The sequence below is a fragment of the Mus musculus genome, chromosome 3, assembly GCF_000001635.26.
Source record: "Mus musculus strain C57BL/6J chromosome 3, GRCm38.p6 C57BL/6J".
NCBI classification, from domain to species: domain Eukaryota; kingdom Metazoa; phylum Chordata; class Mammalia; order Rodentia; family Muridae; genus Mus; species Mus musculus.
Genome location: NC_000069.6, coordinates 74,021,431 through 74,041,826, shown reverse-complemented (window position 1 = coordinate 74,041,826; position 20,396 = coordinate 74,021,431). Strand labels below are relative to the sequence as shown.

General features: G+C 38.4%; 1 non-coding gene across 1 annotated transcript; it reads right to left on the bottom strand.

Moving 5' to 3' along the window:
- Window positions 1-4,844: 4,844 nt before the first annotated feature.
- Window positions 4,845-4,987, bottom strand: LOC115489836. Its single transcript, XR_003954788.1, has one exon. It is a non-coding gene; the product is annotated as a small nucleolar RNA SNORA48 (small nucleolar RNA).
- Window positions 4,988-20,396: the final 15,409 nt, after the last annotated feature.

The window sequence follows — 20,396 nt, the reverse complement described above, 5'->3', positions numbered from 1 at the left end:
CCTTCCTTCCTTCCTTTCTTTCTTTCTTTCTTTCTTTCTTTCTTTCTTTTTCTGCCTGTTTTCTTTTTTTGTCTGTTCTCTTTTTCTTTTTTCTTTTTTTCTTTCTTTCTGTCCATCCTCAGTCTGTCTTTTCTTTCTTTCTTTCTTCCTTCCTTTCTTCCTTTCTTTCTTTCTTTCTTTCTTTCTTTCTTTCTTTCTTTCTTTCTTTCTTTCTTTCCTTTATTCCTTTTCCCTAACAAAATGTGAGGTCTAATTTGCACTGCCCATGTAAGAAAACTGACTAAATTTTCCTAAGAAGCCATTAATTAATAATAGCCTATCTGTCTAATATGGGAACACAGGAATGATGACTGCTTGATTTTGTATATGCACCAACAGTACCTATGAGGTTTTGATTACACTCTTGATTATCTTCTTGTAATGTCCTAGAAGCACATATATAGATGTCAGAGTACAGCTTGAGGGAGTCAATTCTTAACCTTTTCCCACTCAAACTCAGTTCTTCAGCTGTGACGAAATACCTAGCAATGGAGATTTCTGGAAGTAAGGATGTGTTGCTGCTCACAATTTGAGAACATTGACCACCATGGCAAAGAATAAATGAAACAACTAAACATATTGTGGTTGTGCACATTTTATTCAAGATAATGGAGAGAGAGAGAGAGAGAGAGAGAGAGAGAGAGAGAGAGAGAGAGAGAGAGAGATGTTGGTACTCACCTCTCCTCTTTGGTCCCATTTTCTTTAGTCTATGTTCTCAGCACATTGCATTTTACCAGATACATTCATAGTCTTCACTTCTCTATGAAACTCCCTGGAAACACTCTTATAAGCTCTTAGGAAGACGTGGCCTCAAGGTAATTTCAAATCCTGTTTATTCAACAGAAAAGATTAGCCTGACATGTCTATTTCTTACCAACTTGTCACACATAAATACCATTTCTTTGACATAACATCCTTCCCATGTCTCTGAAAGGTTCATGGCCATTCCACAATGCTTGGGATAGCTTGAAACTGATTTTAATGCTAAGGTAGATCTGAGACATGTGACAATCCTGCTACAGCCTCATGAGTGCTGAGACTGTATGCATGACTTATTATTAGTGAGCTAAGATGAACACTTACATTTGAGGACTTATAATATCAAAATCAAATTACATACTTCCAATATATAATGGCATAGAATAAATAGCCTCGTTCAAAAACGCATCCTTTTTGACTGGCAATAAACAAGAATAACCATAGTAAATCAATACTGACCCACAGCAGAGAAAACTGATGGCCCATGCTTATCATTTGAAACTGTTATAAAAAGTCATGTTCCAAGAGGCTTTAGTATACAGACAAGTTCATATGTACTACCTGAAGCACATGTTCCAGTTTTCCTTGGCTGATACCATTCTTCAGCTGCAGATTTTATAGATATACAAGTAATGGTATTGGAATCTTCGCACCCTGGTTTAAGACAATGGTTTTTGTGGCCCTTCATGCAATGGACCCCTGTAACACGCAGCTTGACCTCAGCAGCCTTCTGGGTTCTCTGGGAAGTCTCTTAGAAACTTTCCCATTTTGCATAGTAGTAAACCATGAAGTTAATTACCAAGCTCTGCTATTATATCAAAATGGAGTCTGCTCTAAACTTGAATTCAACTCTATGTTTCTTGACCATTGAATCTAGCAAAATATCTCTGTAGATACCAGTTTTCAAATAGGAAACTCTTCAGAGCTATTCTTTGTTCAAGGAATCTCCTGCTGCATATCAATGGAAATTCTACAGTATATTTGACATTAGTAAAACTAAAGGCTAGTAACACTTAGTTCTTTTGGACTATTAGAAACTGCTTAATGTATCCATAAGCTTAATGTATCCATTTCACACCCCACTCAATACTACACTATTGGTGAATGAATTGCAATAATTGCTTCACATGTCAATATAGATCCATCCTAGACATCAAACTTCATTGGGGTACTCTAAGAATGATGTGATAATTCAGGCCATAATTGTGCTATCTGTCTTTAAAAATATGTTTGGAATCATTGTAATGCATATTTTTCGTGATTTTAAAAATATCTATTCTGATATATGTTTGATTCCTCACTATCTATTGGGTATCTGTGTTTGGGGAGATGTACTAAAATGGCAGGCCTCACATCTCATTTGTCTCCTTAGGAAAGGTCCTCCATGTCCCTTTTTAACTTGAATTGAATAAATACACCACTACATAACATCCTATCCTGTGAACAGATTTAATATATCCTGATTAATGCACTGTTATAATTTATTTTAACCATCCACATGAAGAAAAATGGCCAATATAGGAGTCCAGATGTACTATATGAGATAGAATAAGAGCTCCCTGATGTATACTGACTCTGGACACAGTTTTAGACTCAAGTAAGGAGTTGTTTTTTTGTCTTGGATATTAAAAGCGAAAATCCAAACACTGACTCAAACCAATGATACAGTATGATGCCGGCTTTTTACTAAGGGATAAAGTGAATAGTAAAGTGTGTATGTATTCATATGCTTATTTGCATACATATTAGTAAAGTGATCTAGTTGTCTACTCTCCCAAAGGGCTATGGGATGTATTTAAATTAATATGATCATCTCGTTTAGGTTTCACTTGAGAATGATGAACTCAGTTGATAGTTTCTGGGGCCTTGAGCACTACAGGCAAAGGGGGAAATATAGAGAAAAAGGCTTTTAAAATAGCAGTTAGTTGTTGACTGGGCATACCGAGTCTTATGTTGTAATCAACATTTACTTTGCTACTTTAGAAGATGTACAGGTCCATTGTTAATTTTATCTATCCTGTTGGAATTTATTGAGTCCAGAGACAAAATGGCTTTATCATCTAGGGACAGATCTGAATGTGGAAAAGGACCTGAATAAAGTATTTGAAGTTTTCTAAGACTGAGATCTGAATGAAAGGTCTAGACATGAAGGATTGCTGTTGGTAACAATGCCTTACAAGTCAGACAAGTTTCATAGTGAAACATTTTTCAAAGAAAATTTTCAAAGAAAATAGGGCCTTATTAGCAAATTCTACTTTTCTGAAAGACTATGGACTCAGAAACCATTGAGATTGTATGTAACTTCAGATGAATTTGTGACCAGATATTATACCATGGAATATTTTTCTAAAGCTGGAATGTACCATCTCTGAGTAGTAGACCCATGCAGATTTTGTTAATAACTTCTTAGACTTCATCTTGACTGTTTTTTTTTAATGTTTTGTTGATTCTTTTGAGTTTCACATCATGCATCAGTCTTACTCATCTCCCCATCTCTTCATATCCACCCTTTCCCCTTGCAACTCCCCCTGCCCTACCAATAAAAGCACACACACACAAACAAACAGCAGCAACAAAACTAAATGGTAGAAAACATCTAATCATGTGTGCTTTAATATGCCACATTTTGTCCCTATAGTATCTCCATCTATACACATATTTTTACTTGCAAATATTCATTGCAATAAGACATTGGTCTGGTTCCAGATCTTTGGCTGGTGCTACACCATCAATATTAGATCCCCACTGGGACTCCCCCCCCCCCCCCCCCAGTTATCCTCTTGTTCACCTGTGTCATGGTGATCCTACTGCTTCGGAACATCAGGACTGTCACATTTATATGTCCCAATCACTTGCAAATGATATAGATCTTGAGGTGGGCTATCTCAGAGCACAGCTGAGATCTGGGCCTAGGTGTTAACAAAGCTGGTCATGCCTCTAGCTCTCACTTATCAGCACCACTAGGGAAAGTCTTCAGCACTACTCTGATTTAGCCACCCAATGCTGCCATCAACAGGAAGCAGATTCAGCTAGCTCTCATGTTCTCACGCCTTTGCAACTGACTGGCTTGTACCTAAGCACCAGTGACAGTTCCATGCTGCCCAGTCAAGTTGAGGGTCCCACTCTCCCATTTGCTGCAGCCAAGAGGGGCAGGACTAGCTCTCCTTCTCTCTCACCCTCAGATCTAGCCTATATGTGACCACACTACCAGGGTTGACTCTGCTGTGCTATCTAAGCAAGGTCTGGGCATACTCTCCCAAGCTGAAATACTGTTCAGAAGCAGGGCACACTCTTTCCAGCACATGACCATGTGGGCAGCTTTCCCAATTGCTAGAGGTGACAGAGGTGACACATCACCTCTGTGCCCTCAGCACCCCATGGAAAATAAGTAGCCAGGTCATGTCTTTAACTCTCACTCCCTTGTGGCCAGATCATCCATACCCTGACCATCAGGGCTAGTCCTAGTGTGCTACCTCCACTGTGCCTTGATAAGGCACAGAGCTTGCTCTCCAAATGCAGTCAGCAGTGAAAAATGGGGCCAGCTCTCCAGAATGATGCATCACATGAAGGGCAAGATCAATTTTGTACATCTCATGAACATTGAGGGAGATCCCTATGTTCTCCAGTGATAATATGAACCACAAACATTGACACTGATTCCTTTTATTGTGCAACCATGCTCTCAGTGAAGCTCAGGCTGGGATCTCATCAGCCCTGCCGCCTGGCCACTGGAAACAGACTACTCCTCTCTACCCTCAAGTCTCTGGTGTCATCTTTCTTCATAATGATCAATCTTTTTTAGTTTTCTTTCTCTCCCATCTGTACATACGTGTACATTGTAGTTACACCAGCTTCCACATGACTGGCAGGTCCCTCAGTGATATCTTTCACCTATTCTAAGTGGCATGCCAGCAAGCAGGTGTCTATGCTCCTCCTGTGCCATTCACTAGATGGTGTGTCTGTGGGTGGCATGACAGTACAGGTCTATGTCTTCTTCCTACTGTGCTGTATTGCCTGGATTTGAGTTGAGTGGAGTTGACATAATATTTTGACTCCTAGGCATAAAACTGCTCTGTTCACTAAGCCAGGCATCAAGTTAGGATGGACAAAGGTCTGCCATCTACTCTGCCCCTGACTGATGTAAGAGCAACACCACCGACAGGTATCTCTTTGCCCATTCTCAGGGGTCTGCCTTGATCTTTTAAGAGGTAATTTTTAAATAACTTATTGTCTAATATGTCATTGACTAATTATTCAAGGGATATATAAAGCTCATATAGCTTTAAGGTAGAAGAAGGTAAAATGATCACATTTTAATGAGGAATTTTTAAGAGTGGTAAAATTAGTTACTTTTCTGTTGCTGTGATAGTACATCATGGTGAAGGCAACTTACAGAAGGAAGGATTTATTTTTATTTTTAGTTCCAGTGTGTTAGAGTCTATAATGTCAGGGCAGAAAGCAGGCAGCCTGAATGGTGGCATGAAATCAAGGTCTCACATCACGAATCTTGAAGAAGTGAAAAAGCAAACAGGAAAACAGGAAGTAGGATGATCTTAGCGAGATTTAGAGCCCATCCCAAATGTTCCGGTAAGGCCACACTGCCAAAACCTCCCAAATAGCACCATCAGCTAGTCATCAAGGTTTCCAATGCCTGAGAATATGGAGTCCTTTTCTCATTCAAACCATTGCAGAGACTTAATTTATAAGGCAACTGAAGATTCTCAATAGGTAAAAGGATACAGTTTACAAGAGACAGTGGAATCAGGATTTGGAGCTGTTACTGCTTATGGTAAGGCTGCCATCATCATGGATATAGATTGTCAAAATTTATTGACATTGCTTCTTGAACAAAATAGGTTTCTTTTCTGTTTTGTTTTACAAACTATATTTTTAAACTAACCTATTTCTGTTTAAGCTACAGACATAAAAATTTTCCCAGTTTTCAAGGATAGATCTGAAAGGTGAATTAATATCAATCAAAGAGCAGCTATCAATCCAGCAAGCAAATTCTGGAGAAGTCATTCCTTCTGCTCAAGCCTTGTAAAAAACGCCAGCAACCATCTATGGCGCTGCTTTTTGCTATGGAACCTGGGGTTCGGGAGTTTCCCTCATGAAGAGTAGTAAAGATATTTTTTCTTTTAAAAATGTTCTGTTTTCTGAAATTCTTTTCTCAAAGACATGTGAGTTCCTTCCTCCAAGCTTTAAACCCATTTCTCTAAAGGAAGATGACTAATTAATTAGTTCTCCATTGCCTGTGAGCAACTTCTTGTCCCATAGTTAAATAACAAACTGTGAAGAAAGTTCACAGTGTACTGTAGTTGTCAGAGTCTAGAGAGACAGAACACCTGTGCACACAACAATTTACCCAGAGTAGGTTCATTATTTACATATGGGCAGCAAGAGACAGAAGCAGCCAAGCATTCAGCATGGTCCAAAAAAGCTGCCAACAGCAGATGTAGTTCTAGAGAGATATATCCCACCTGGACCAAAGATGAGAGCCTCCAGAAAGCAGACTAATTGCGAGTGGAGGAATTGTTTGTTAAGAGCAATAAATGCCAGGAAGTGCTTGCTGATGGAAGCCTGATATAGCTGTCTCCTGAGAGGCTCAGCCAGAGCCTGACAACACAGAGGCAGAAGGTCAGAGCCAACCATTGGACTGTGCTCTGGGATCTAAGATAGAGGAGTTGGAGAAGGGACTGAAGGAACTGAGGGGGTTTGTAGCCCCATGGAGGGAGCAACAGTATCAACAGGCCAGACCTTCCAGGGGCTGGGCCACCAACCAAAGAATACACATGGAGTAATCTATGGTTCTGGCCACATATGTGGCAGAAGATGGCCTTGTTGGTCATCAGTGGGAGGAGAGACACTTGGGCCTGAGGGTGTTTGATGCCCCAGTGTAGTGGAATGCCAGGGCGGGAGGACAGGAGTGGGTGGGTCGGGAGCACCCTCATAGAGGCAGGGGGACGGGGATGGAATAGGGGGATTCTGAAGGGGAGATCTGGAAAGGTGAAAACTTTTGAAATATAATTTAAAATTATCCAATAAAAAAGAGCAATATACAATATTCTATATGATATTGTGCTTCAGTCAGTGGAAGGTAGGAGACCTCTAACAGAACTGAGGATATTCTAGCAATCTTCAGCATATTGTGAGATGTTGTAACAGTAGTTTCTGTGAACTCTGAATTGTTCTTGTAAACAAGCAAGAAGGGACAAGAGGCTTTAACACAATGCACAGCTTAAATGTCCAGGATCAGATCACATGGCTATGAGAAGACAGTACAGACTCAAGCACATTTATAAGGTGAATGTTACTCTTCTGGGATTTATTCAGATGTTTTAAAATAAATCAATGTTATAAAATTAATAGCCTTTTCTTAGTAATCTTTTCCCCAAGCTTGAGTTCTTTCAGACAGTACATTTATTACTAAATCTGACAGGCATTTAAGTAAAAATGTTTTTTTTTTCCCCTAAGACAAAGGCAAATCTTTTATATTATATTATTCTTACTCATAGCATATAAATATTAAATACCATATTCATGACATATGAGCACTGTGTTTAATAGGAAAAGGACCTCAATTGTATGAAGTAAAATGAAATACAAAGAAATTATAATTATTTTACATGACATTCTTTTGGAAAATATTTGCTGATCATGTATGTGTATAAAATTAGAACCCAGGAGTTGGTTATAATAAAATAGAATGCATAAACTATTATAAAACCAATATTTTTATTTGTAATTTTTTCAAAAATTTCATATTCTCAAAATGAGAACGTTTTCAGAAATTTAATATTAAATATATATGTTATTTCTGAACATAAATAAGGAATAAGGACAAAGCATCTTGGATATATTTACCTAAATTAAATATATTGCATAATTAAATCTTTTGTGTAATATCTTTTCTTTCCTGTTGCAGATGTGTGAATGACATGGTGGTGAGTACATACTTATGCCATACCATGTGCAAGAGTCAGTTACTTGGCGTTACTTCTCCCAACCATATAGATTCTAGAAATCAAACATATACCATCCAGCCTTGTACAACAAGTGATTTTAGCTGCCGAGATATTTTACTAACCAAGTAAAGACGCAGGTGGTCATAGTAGAAATTTGTTTAACTTAAACACGATGTTTAAGTTTAACCAAATTATCAAAAAGAATGACACTTTTTCAGGGGGTCATGAAGAAGTAACTCAATCATACCTGTCTGTTTAAAAGTCGCCAAATGAAGTTTCTTAAAGTTTTGGTATTATGTTATCTCAGATATAGACCTGAAATTATGTATTAGGATATAATCCTTGACATGTAATATAAAAACGTGGATTGGGTCCTATGTACCATTCTTTTTTATGTTTTACTTCACATTAAAATAACACAATGCCCCAGTGTAGGGGAATGCCAGGGCAGTGAGGTGGGAGTGGGTGAGTAGGTGGGAAAGCACCCACATAGAGTCAGGGGGTGGGAGGATGGGATGGGGGTTTGTGGAGAGGAAACCAGGAAAGGGGATAACATTTGAAATGCAAATAAATAAAATATCCAATAAAAAGTTATTATTAAAAAATAACTAAACATTCCACATGAGAAAGTGCAAAGGAGTTTGAAATAAACTCACATGATATTATTTTTGTATGATTTTGAGTTTTGGACAGTTTTACATTTAACCTTTAATTTGCTCTGCTTAAAATGCGTATGGAGACCAGAGATACGGCAACCGCGGAGCTGGATGGTTGTGAGAACAGGGCTGAGAACAATTTTCGTTTTGATGTGCTGAAAACAAAAAGACAGTGAAACAGACCTTACATATATTGGGATCTCATAGACTCAAACCAGTTATGTTCAAAGAAAAAAGCCAAAGCCATAACATCCTTTTCTGCTTTTAGAAATTGCCCAGTGACTTTAGATTTCCCATAAGTTATTGGATAAATGATTAAATGGAATTTATCAAAATCTAAGAGTACCAGGAGAATATTTGGCACACAGTATTTAGTTTATATTGATGTCTTTTTGAGGATAAATTTTATTAATAAACCATTTTACAATAACCTACTTTTTAACCTATAAACTCTTTTGCAGTAACCTACTTTTAAGAATCATTATTAATATATTTAAGGTATGAAAATTGCATTACTTGTAGTTGAAACAAAAGTCTTCTAGAATTTTATATTTTCTAAAGACAGTAGTCCCAGTATAGGAAGGATGTGAAAGTCTCTGCTTAAAGTCTTTATCTTTATCTCCTTTTAGGATAGGACATTTGAAGCAAATGATAAAAACGAAAGAAATTTGCGATACTTTGGGTATAAAATATTGAAATAAAAACATTTAAAAAGTCTAACTCACTATTATGATATAGCCTCATCAGCTTTCATTGCCTTTGAGAATTGATTATAGTCTTAGGTCTAAGGTCCAAGTCCTTAGGTTTTGTACATTATTGTGCATTATTTCTGTAGTACCTCTAATAATCTCTGAAAAATAGTAATTCCTATTAATTAAACTCACAGGACACTGAAAAACATAGACTTTATATTGTATTTTTCTATTTTTATGAAACTATAATTGTAAATAATTATCATGTGTCTCTGTTACATTTCTCCTTCTGAGAATGGAAGTAAAGTCTTATTTCACTCCAGGACTCTTTTCATTGCTTTATGTCTTCAAATGAGGATGCTGTTTCAAAAAAAAATCAAATAACCCCCTTAAAAAATGGGGCTCAGAACTGAACAAAGAATTCTCACCTGAGGAATACCGAATGGCAGAGAAGCACCTGAAAAAATGTTCAACATCCTTAATCATCAGGGAAATGCAAATCAAAACAACCCTGAGATTCCACCTCACACCAGTGAGAATGGCTAAGATCAAAAATTCAGGTGACAGCAGATGCTGGCGAGGATGTGGAGAAAGAGGAACACTCCTCCATTGTTGGTGGGATTGCAGGCTTGTACAACCACTCTGGAAATCAGTCTGGCGGTTCCTCAGAAAATTGGACATAGTACTACCGGAGGATCCAGCAATACCTCTCCTGGGCATATATCCAGAAGAAGCCCCAACTGGTAAGAAGGACACATGCTCCACTATGTTCATAGCAGCCTTATTTATAATAGCCAGAAACTGGAAAGAACCCAGATGCCCCTCAACAGAGGAATGGATACAGAAAATGTGGTACATCTACACAATGGAGTACTACTCAGCTATTAAAAAGAATGAATTTATGAAATTCCTAGCCAAATGGATGGACCTGGAGAGCATCATCCTGAGTGAGGTAACACAATCACAAAGGAACTCACACAATATGTACTCACTGATAAGTGGATACTAGCCCAAAACCTAGGATACCCACGATATAAGATACAATTTCCTAAACACATGAAACTCAAGAAAAATGAAGACTGAAGTGTGGACACTATGCCCCTCCTTAGAAGTGGGAACAAAACACCCATGGAAGGAGTTACAGAAACAAAGTTTGGAGCTGAGATGAAAGGATGGACCATGTAGAGACTGCCATATCCAGGGATCCACCCCATAATCAGCATCCAAACGCTGACACCATTGCATATACTAGCAAGATTTTATCGAAAGGACCCAGATGTAGCTGTCTCTTGTGAGACTATGCCGGGGCCTAGCAAACACAGAAGTGGATGCTCACAGTCAGCTAATGGATGGATCACAGGGCTCCCAATGGAGGAGCTAGAGAAAGTACCCAAGGAGCTAAAGGGATCTTCAACCCTATAGGTGGAACAACATTATGAACTAACCAGTACCCCTGAGCTCTTGACTCTAGCTGCATATGTATCAAAAGATGGCCTAGTCGGCCATCACTGGAAAGAGAGGCCCATTGGACACGCAGACTTTGTGTGCCCCGGTACAGGGGAACGCCAGGGCCAAAGGGGGGGAGTGGGTGGGTAGGGGAGTGGGGGTGGGTGGGTAAGGGGGACTTTTGGTATAGCATTGGAAATGTAAATGAGCTAAATACCTAATAAAAAATGGAAAAAAAAAAAAAAAAGAGAGAATGAAAAAAAAAAAAAAAGAACTAAGAGAATGAAGTGGCAACGTGTTTTATTGATTGATTCTCTGTGGCTCTGGATAGAGAGGGTAGGTAAGTTAGAGAGATTACTTTGAAAATTAGCAAAAATTGTAACAGGGAAATACACTGCTAGCATATGAAGTTTTCAGTGCCCTGACATGAGTCAACCTTCTGTTCTTGTTTTCATCATTCTAACTTCATCATAGAAGCCACTGCATATCTGCACAACCACACAGAATTAAGTCAACAAAACTTAGAACCTCTTTCCATGCTGCCATGCCCCTGTGGCAGGAGAACATTTCTGAGTCGTTGGAGGCTTCTTTATCAAAACAACAAATGGCTATTCAAAATGCAGATGGATCCGTGGAAATTATTCACACAATTATACATTCTGGGAAGTCACCAGCATTGCAGAGTAAAACCAACACTAAACAGTTCAGGGAATGAAGAGAGTAAGCCTAAGTCATAGCCAGTAGATTGGGCACTTCAGATGTTAGGAACACATGACACAAATGCCTGTGGAAACATGCAGCACCTGATATGGAAGCTGCTGGGCAAAGAGTAACACAGTTGTTTTACTTCAGTGTGTACCCCAAGGGTCCTCAGTTCTTCCACATTTATAAATTCTACAAATGAAACCAAAGTTGTTGGACTAAGAAAATTTCAGGAGTTAAGTTTTTATTGTATATATTATCTGAAGACCTCAGTTAAATTAGAAAAGACTATATAGAATGTAATCTATTTTGTAGAGAGATCAGTTCCTCTTAGGGGTAAAATAGACACATAATATATTTGGAGGAACACTAAAATGTTGAATAATGTTGAATAACTATTAATACACACAAAAAAATGTATCATATTTACTCTCTAATGTACTTTAAAGGACATTGTCATCATACGTTAATGTGAACTGGTAGCTCTAAACTAAGTGAGTGGCATCCATCAACACTAACCACACTGGTAAACGTACCTTTTATCCACTTGATGTAATTGCCATCTCAGAGAATTAAGATGAATTAGCTTACCTATCTAGTTTGGGCTGATTCAACTCAGCTGTTCTGTCTCAAACTTCTCTCCAACCTGACTGGTTCAAACTGGATTCTCTCAGTGGCTCCCTAAATTGCTCTGCTTGGCCTCAAACTAACTCTGGCAAATTGTTCTAAACTCCTGGCTCCTTTTTATTCTTTGGATTGAACTCTCTCTTCTGATCTGCACTGAGCTATATGAATTCACTAATATAATCAACCTCACTGTACTGCATTGACCCCCAAATGACTGATTCTCTATGGCTAGGTTGCTCTTAAGTAGCTTCTCTGTCCTATGCTGATCTCATGAGAGTATGGTGTATGCTATCTCTGACTCTTTCTGTCAAATCTTTCTCTGATTTGTCACTTTTTCTGCCTTTCAACTAGATATCATTGCATGGTATTAAAGGGGTGTAATAAATGTGTGTTTGTTTTTCATCCATAGGGATTAAAAGTGTGTGGTATATCTATATTCCAGCAAGATATGTGTTCCCTTGCCAGAGCAGACATGTTGCTGGATTAAAATTTCTCTATATATAGGTAGCTGCATAAATTCAATCAAGAGTTTTTTGACCAATCTAAACAGTTAATCTCAATTAATAAGTACTTGTGTAGTATAACTTTCACATCCCAAAATAAACTAGTTCTGCTACCTTATGTGAATCTAGGAGTATAGTCTACAGTGAAATTCCATAACTCTGAATTATAACAGAATGGATAAGTGGTTTTACAAATACTTCTGAGAGTTAGTATACATTAATTCAAAGTCATTTAATTAACACCAGAAAATTTTCTGAGACAGTTGAATTTGTGAAAAATTAATGAAATATGGTCAGAATCAAAATGTGTGTAAAGAAGCACTTCCTCAACTTTAATGAGTATCATACTTTAAGAGAAGTACAGAGAGGGTCAGGAATTTGAACAGAGTTGTGTAGCAGTGGGGGAAGGGAACTGGTGGCAGTTAGCTACTAGAAAGTCCAAGATGCCAGGGACCCAAGAGGTTCCCAGGGCCCAATAGGGAATTACATTAGATGAAATACCCAACAAAGGGAGATAGAACCTGTAGAAACTGGATCTAGAGTTTAGGCACAGACCTTGGTTGAGGGATGAGGCCACCCATCCATCTCAAAAATATTAATCCAGAATTGCTCCTGTAAAAGGAAATGTAGGGACAAACAGTGGAGCAGAGATTAAAAGAAAGGCCATCCAGAGACTGCCTCACCTAGGGATCCATCCCCTCTGCAGACACAAAATCCAGACACTATTGCTGATTCCAAGAAGCACTTGCTGACAGGAATCTGGTATGGCTGTTCCCTGGGAGGCTCTGCAAGAACCTGACCAATACAGATGCAGATGCATGCAGCCAACCATCAGATTGAGCACTGGGACACCAATGGGGGAGTTAGGGGAAGGTATGAAGGAGCTGAAGGGGTTTGCAACCCCATAGGAAGAACAATATCAACTAACCAGACTCCCCAAAGCTCCCAACTGAAGAGTACATATGGAGGGACCCATGACTCCAGTTGCATATGTAGCAGAGGATGGCCTTACCTGGCATCAACAGGAGGGGGAACCCCTTGGTCCTGTGATGGCTCCATGTCTCAGCATAGAGGAATGCTAGGGTGGTGACACAGGAATGAGTGGGTGTGTAGTGAGCACCCTCATAGAAGCGGTAAGAGCAGGAGAAGGGAGGGGGTTTGAGGAGGAGAAACTGGGAAGGGGGATAACATTTGAAATGTAAATATATAAAATAACCAACATAAAAGATATGAATAAATGCAACAAGAAGGAATTTGGGTTTATGAAGCAGGGATGCTTATTGAGAACATTTTCAACCAATCCTTATTTTCTCTGCTGTATTTCTCTTGTCTAGATTTTTAAATTATTGTACATTCTCCTTTTATAGTTGCAATAGTTAAAAGTAATATTCTAAATGTTCTAACATCACTTAATTTGCTCATTTTGAGGATCATTTATACTACAATTCCATTTGAATTTGAAAATATACTCTCTGATATAATGTCATTTTCCATACATAGTTTTATCAATTCCAAAACAGACATATTCAAATTCACACAAAATCACTGACTTTTCAGATTTACTCTAAATTTTAACTGGTGATTGCACTGTTGACAAGTTATGACCACTTGACACAGCTAGAGTCATCTGAAATGAAGGAACCTCAATTGAGAAAATTTCTGTATAATACCTGACTGTAGGAAATTCTGTAGTATTTTATTAGTGACTGATATAGGGGTGGGGGGCTCAGCTCACTGTACTTGTATGTGGTACTATCCACAGGCTTGTGATCCTGGCTTCTATAATAAAGCAATCTGAGTAAGCTAAGAGGAGCAAGCCAGTAAGCAGCCCCCATCCAAGGCCTCTCCATCAAGTTCTGCATTTAGGTTTCAGACCTGATTGTGTTCCTGCCCTGGCTTCTTTCAATGATGGACTATGGTATGGAAGAATAAGAAAAATAAAATCTTTCTAACTTGCATTTGGTCGTCATGGTTCACCATATCAGCAGTCACCCTAACTTGGATAGAGATATTTATATTTTCTGTGGCCTGTTAAGAAAGTGTTTCAGCCACAATAACTGGGCATAGACCTGAAACAAATCAATTCTTCACATTCCACATTTTGCTTGTGGGGTTGGTGCATTTTTATTTTTACCCTGGATCCATCAACTTTGCATTATCCCTCTTTGCTTGAGCTCACACTGCTGCAAGAACAATAAAGTCTTCCTTAAGAGTTGAAAAAAGGCTAGTATCCACTTATCAGTGAGTACATATTGTGTGAGTTCCTTTGTGATTGTGTTACCTCACTCAGGATGATGCTCTCCAGGTCCATCCATTTGGCTAGGAATTTCATAAATTCATTCTTTTTAATAGCTGAGTAGTACTCCATTGTGTAGATGTACCACATTTTCTGTATCCATTCCTCTGTTGAGGGGCATCTGGGTTCTTTCCAGTTTCTGGCTATTATAAATAAGGCTGCTATGAACATAGTGGAGCATGTGTCCTTCTTACCAGTTGGGGCTTCTTCTGGATATATGCCCAGGAGAGGTATTGCTGGATCCTCCGGTAGTACTATGTCCAATTTTCTGAGGAACCGCCAGACTGATTTCCAGAGTGGATACCCACGATATAAGATACAATTTCCTAAACACATGAAACTCAAGAAAAATGAAGACTGAAGTGTGGACACTATGCCCCTCCTTAGAAGTGGGAACAAAACACCCATGGAAGGAGTTACAGAAACAAAGTATGGAGCTGAGATGAAAGGATGGACCATGTAGAGACTGCCATATCCAGGGATCCACCCCATAATCAGCTTCCAAATGCTGACACCATTGCATACACTAGCAAGATTTTACTGAAAGGACCCAGATGTAGCTGTCTCTTGTGAGACTATGCCGGGGCCTAGCAAACACAGAAGTGGATGCTCACAGTCAGCTAATGGATGGATCACAGGGCTCCCAATGGAGGAGCTAGAGAAAGTACCCAAGGAGCTAAAGGGATCTTCAACCCTATAGGTGGAACAACATTATGAACTAACCAGTACCCCTGAGCTCTTGACTCTAGCTGCATATGTATCAAAAGATGGCCTAGTCGGCCATCACTGGAAAGAGAGGCCCATTGGACACGCAGACTTTGTGTGCCCCGGTACAGGGGAACGCCAGGGCCAAAGGGGGGGAGTGGGTGGGTAGGGGAGTGGGGGTGGGTGGGTAAGGGGGACTTTTGGTATAGCATTGGAAATGTAAATGAGCTAAATACCTAATAAAAAATGGAAAAAAAAAGAGTTGAAAAAAGAAAAGAAAGAAAGAAAAAGAAAAGAAAAGAGTTTCAGTTGTTAATGGAATAATTGTTTACAGTTTGGTTGGAGATTCATTATATATTATGGAGGATGCTACAGACAAAAGATTCTAAATATACCTAGTGTGGTTATTTGTGTCTGTATTGATTCATTTCTTTTGGGATAATAAAATGCAGTGAAGACAAAAACTAAACAGAAAAATAGCAATGGCAATTTTGGTGAGGAAGGCTCATTGTAGTTTTCACTTCAAGATCCAGAGTGCATCATGGAAATACAAACACTATGACAGGAAAAGCATGGTGGCAAAGGCCGGAACAAGAAGCTGGGTAGAAAGATTAAGTGACCATAGGGATGTGGGTTCATTTCTGGGTCTTCACCCAGGGATGCAGGGATGGTTCAATATATGAAAATCCAACAATGTAATCCACTACATAAACAAACTCAAAGGAAAAAAAAAACATGATCATCTCATTAGATGTTGTCTAAGTTAGGGTTTTACTGCTGTGAACAGACACCATGACCAAGGCAAGTCTTATAAAAAACAACATTTAATTGGGGCTGGCTTATAGGTTCAGAGGTTCAGCCCATTATCATCAAGGTGGAAGCATGGCAGTATCCAGGCAGGCATGGCACAGGAGGAGCTGAGAGTTCTATGTCTTCAACCAAAGGCTGCTAGTAGAAGACTGACTTCTAGGCAACTAGGGTGAGGATCTTATACCCACACCCACAGTGACACACCCATTCCAACCAGGTCACACCTATTCCAACAGGGCCACAACTTCAGATGGTGCCACTCCCTGGTCTAAGGATATACAAACCATCACAGATGCTGAGAAAGCATTTGACAAAATTCAATACGCCTTCATGGTAAAAAGTCTTGGAAAGATCAGGAACTCAAGGCCTATACCACTAAACAGAGGAAAAGCAATATACAGTAATCCAGTAGCGAACATCATACTAAATGGAGAGAAACTTAAAGCAATCCCACTAAAATCAGGGACTAGACAAGGCTGCCAACTCTCTTCCTACCTATTCAACATAGTACTTGAATTCCTTGCCAGAGCAATTAGACAACAAAAAGAGGTCAAATAAAATTAACTCAAACAAATCAGTAGCCTATCTCTACTCAAAGGATAAACAGGCTGAGAAAGAAATTAGGGGATTGCATTGAATCTGTAGATTGCTTTTGGCAAGATAGCCATTTTTACAATGTTGATCCTGCCAATCCATGAGCATGGGAGATCTTTCCATCTTCTGAGATCTTTTTAAATTTCTTTCTTCAGAGACTTGAATTTCTTATCATACAGATCTTTCACTTCCTTTGTTAGAGTCATGCCAAGGTATTTAATATTATTTGTGACTATTGAGAAGGGTGTTGTTTCCCTAATTTCTTTCTCAGCCTGTTTATTTTTGTGTAGAGAAAGGCAATTGACTTGTTTGAGTTAATTTTATATCCAGCTACTTCACCAAAGCTGATTATCAGGCTTAGGAGTTCTCTGGTGGAATTTTTAGGGTCACTTATATATACTATCATATTGTCTGCAAAAAGTGATATTTTGACTTCTTCTTTTACAATTTGTATCCCCTTGATCACCTTTGGTTGTTGAATTGTCCTGGCTAGGACTTCAAGTACAATGTTGAATAGGTAGGGAGAAAGTGGGCAGACAACAAAAAACCTAGGATAGCAAAAACTCTTCTCAAGGATAAAAGAACTGCTGGTGTAATCACCATGCCTGACCTAAAGCTTTACTACAGAGCAATTGTGATAAAAACACATTGTACTGGTATAGCTATAGAAAAGTAGACCAATGGAATAGAATTGAAGACCCAGAAATGAACCCACACACCTATGGTCACTTGATCTTTGACAAGGGAGCTAAAACCATCTGGTGGAAAAAAGACAGCATTTTCAACAAATGATGCTGGCACAACTGGTGGTTATCATGTAGAAGAATGCGAATTGATCCATACTTATCTCCTTGTACTAAGGTCAAATCTAAGTGGATCAAGGAGCTCCACATAAAACCAGAGACACTGAAACTTATAGAGGAGAAAGTGGGGAAAAGCCTAGAAGATATTGGCACAGCAGGAAAATTCCTAAATAGAACAGCAATGGCTTGTGCTGTAAGATCGAGAATTGACAAATGGGACCTCATGAAAGTGCAAAGTTTCTGTAAGGCAAAAAGACACCATCAATAAGCCAAAAAACCACTAACAGATTGGTAAAGGATCTTTACCTATCCTATATCAGATAGAGGAGTAATATTCAATATATATAAAGAACTCAAGAAGGTGGACTCCAGAAAAAAATCAAATAACCCCATTAAAAATGGGGCTCAGAGCTAAACAAAGAATTCTCACCCGAGGAATACCGAATGGCTGAGAAACACCTGAAAAAATGTTCAGCATCCTTAATCATCAGGGAAATGCAAATCAAAACAACCCTGAGATTCCATCTCACACCAGTCAGAATGGCTAAGATCAAAAATTCAGGTGACAGCAGATGCTGGCGAGGATGTAGAGAAAGAGGAACACGCCTCCATTGTTGGTGGGATTGCAAGCTTATACAACCACTCTGGAAATTAGTCTGGCGGTTACTCAGAAATCTGGACATAGTACTACCGGAGGATCCCGCAATACCTCTCCTGGGCATATATCCAGAAGATGTCCCAACTAGTAAGAAAGAAGCATGCTCCACTATGTTCATAGCAGCCTTATTTATAATAGCCAGAAGATGGAAAGAACCCAGATGCCCCTCAACAGAGGAATGGATACAAAAAAATGTGGTACATTTACACAATGGAGTACTACTCAGCTATTAAAAAGAATGAATTTATGAAATTCCTAGGCAAATGGTTGGACCTGGAGGGCATTATCCTGAGTGAGGTAACCCAATCACAAAGGAACTCAAATGATATGTACTCACTGATAAGTGGATATTAGCCCAGAAACTTAGGATACCCAAGATATAAGTTACAATTTGCAAAACATGTGAATCACAGGGCCCCCAATGGAGGAGCTAGAGAAAATACCAAGGAGTTAAAGCGATCTGCAACCCTATAGGTGGAACAACATTATGAACAACCAGTACCCTGGAGCTCATGTCTCTAGCTGCATATGTATCAAAAATGTCCTAGTTAGCCATCACTGGAAAGAGAGGCCCATTGGACTTGCCAACTTTATATGCCCCAGTACAGGGGAACACCAGGGCCAAAAAAGGGAGTGGGTGGGTAGGGGAGTGGGGGGGACGGTATGGGGGACTTTTGGGATATCATTGTAAAAGTAAATGTGGAAAATACCTAATTAAAAAAAAAGAAAAAATAACATACCTATCACTTGAAGTGATTATTATATTGTGCAAGAACAATTAAGATATACTCTAGGAAAACTTTGTATATACAATGAATTATTATTAATTATAGTCAATATGCTATAAAAATTAGAATTTATGGAAAAAACACCCTTCACAATAGTCACAAATAATATAAAATACCTTGGTGTGACACTAACAAAGCAAGTAATTGATCTCTAAGACAAGAAATTCAAGTCTCGGGAGAAAAAAATTGAGGAAGATCTCGATGATGGAAATCCATGCTCATGGATTTTTAGGATTAATATAGTAAAAATGGTCATCTTGCTGAAAGCAATCTAGAGATTCAATGCATTTCCCATCAAAATTCCTACTCAATTCTTCATAAAATTACAAAGAGCAATTTGCAAATTCATTTGGAATAACAAAAACCCAGGATAGCAAAAGCTATTCTAAGCAATAAAATAACTTCTGGGGGGAATCACCATCCCTGACCTCAGGCTGTATTACAGAGCAATATATGGTATTGGTACAGTGAAAGGCAGGTAGAGGCAGAGAACTCTTAATCTCTTCATATTTAACATAGTTATGTTTAGATAATGACTTATGTTTGCATTACCATCAAAATTATACCAACATCTGAAAATTATAACACTGGAATTTGAGTTGATACAAAGTTTATTAACAAGTATTGCTTCTTTATTTATTTTTTACACATATCTTTGTGTCAAAATAGCAAATTGTGTCTTAATTTTTGATATAGGAATCTTTACTAATATAGAGGAAAACCATTAAATCCATAAAATTACAAAATACAAACTATGGACATTTTTTCTTGGCAATTCACATGACTCTACTAGAGATCTCTTTATAACATTGAATTACTATACAATATCCTTTATATTCTTAACAGGAAAGATTCAGTGTAATTTCCTTTGTGACAGTTGTAGTATAACACATGTCTTCTTTTTAATTCATTTGTACATATAAATAATTTTTGAATCAGATTTCTTATTAAATATAGAGCAGTGATTTTTAGTAGTTTGAATATATCTTTTCAGAGGTTCCTCTTCTCAGTGGTTTCTGATAAGAAGTCAATCTATGTGTTTGTTTTGTTGAGCTGTGTTGATGCTTTCTAGAGTCTTGGTCTGTTGCTTTGATTGTAATTTTATTAGCTATTAAATTTCAGTCTCCATCATACTTAGGACCACATTGTTCCTTGTGAGAGCTATAGATTCCTAATATTGCATGAGAGCTATAGATTCCTAATATTGCATGAGAGCTATAGATTCCTAATATTGCATGAGAGCTATAGATTCCTATTATTGCATGAGGTTTTGCCTTTTCAAGCATTACTCCAGTTTTTCTGTTTTCCTTGTGGGACTCGAAGAACAATGCTTCTTTTCATCAACTGGTCTTT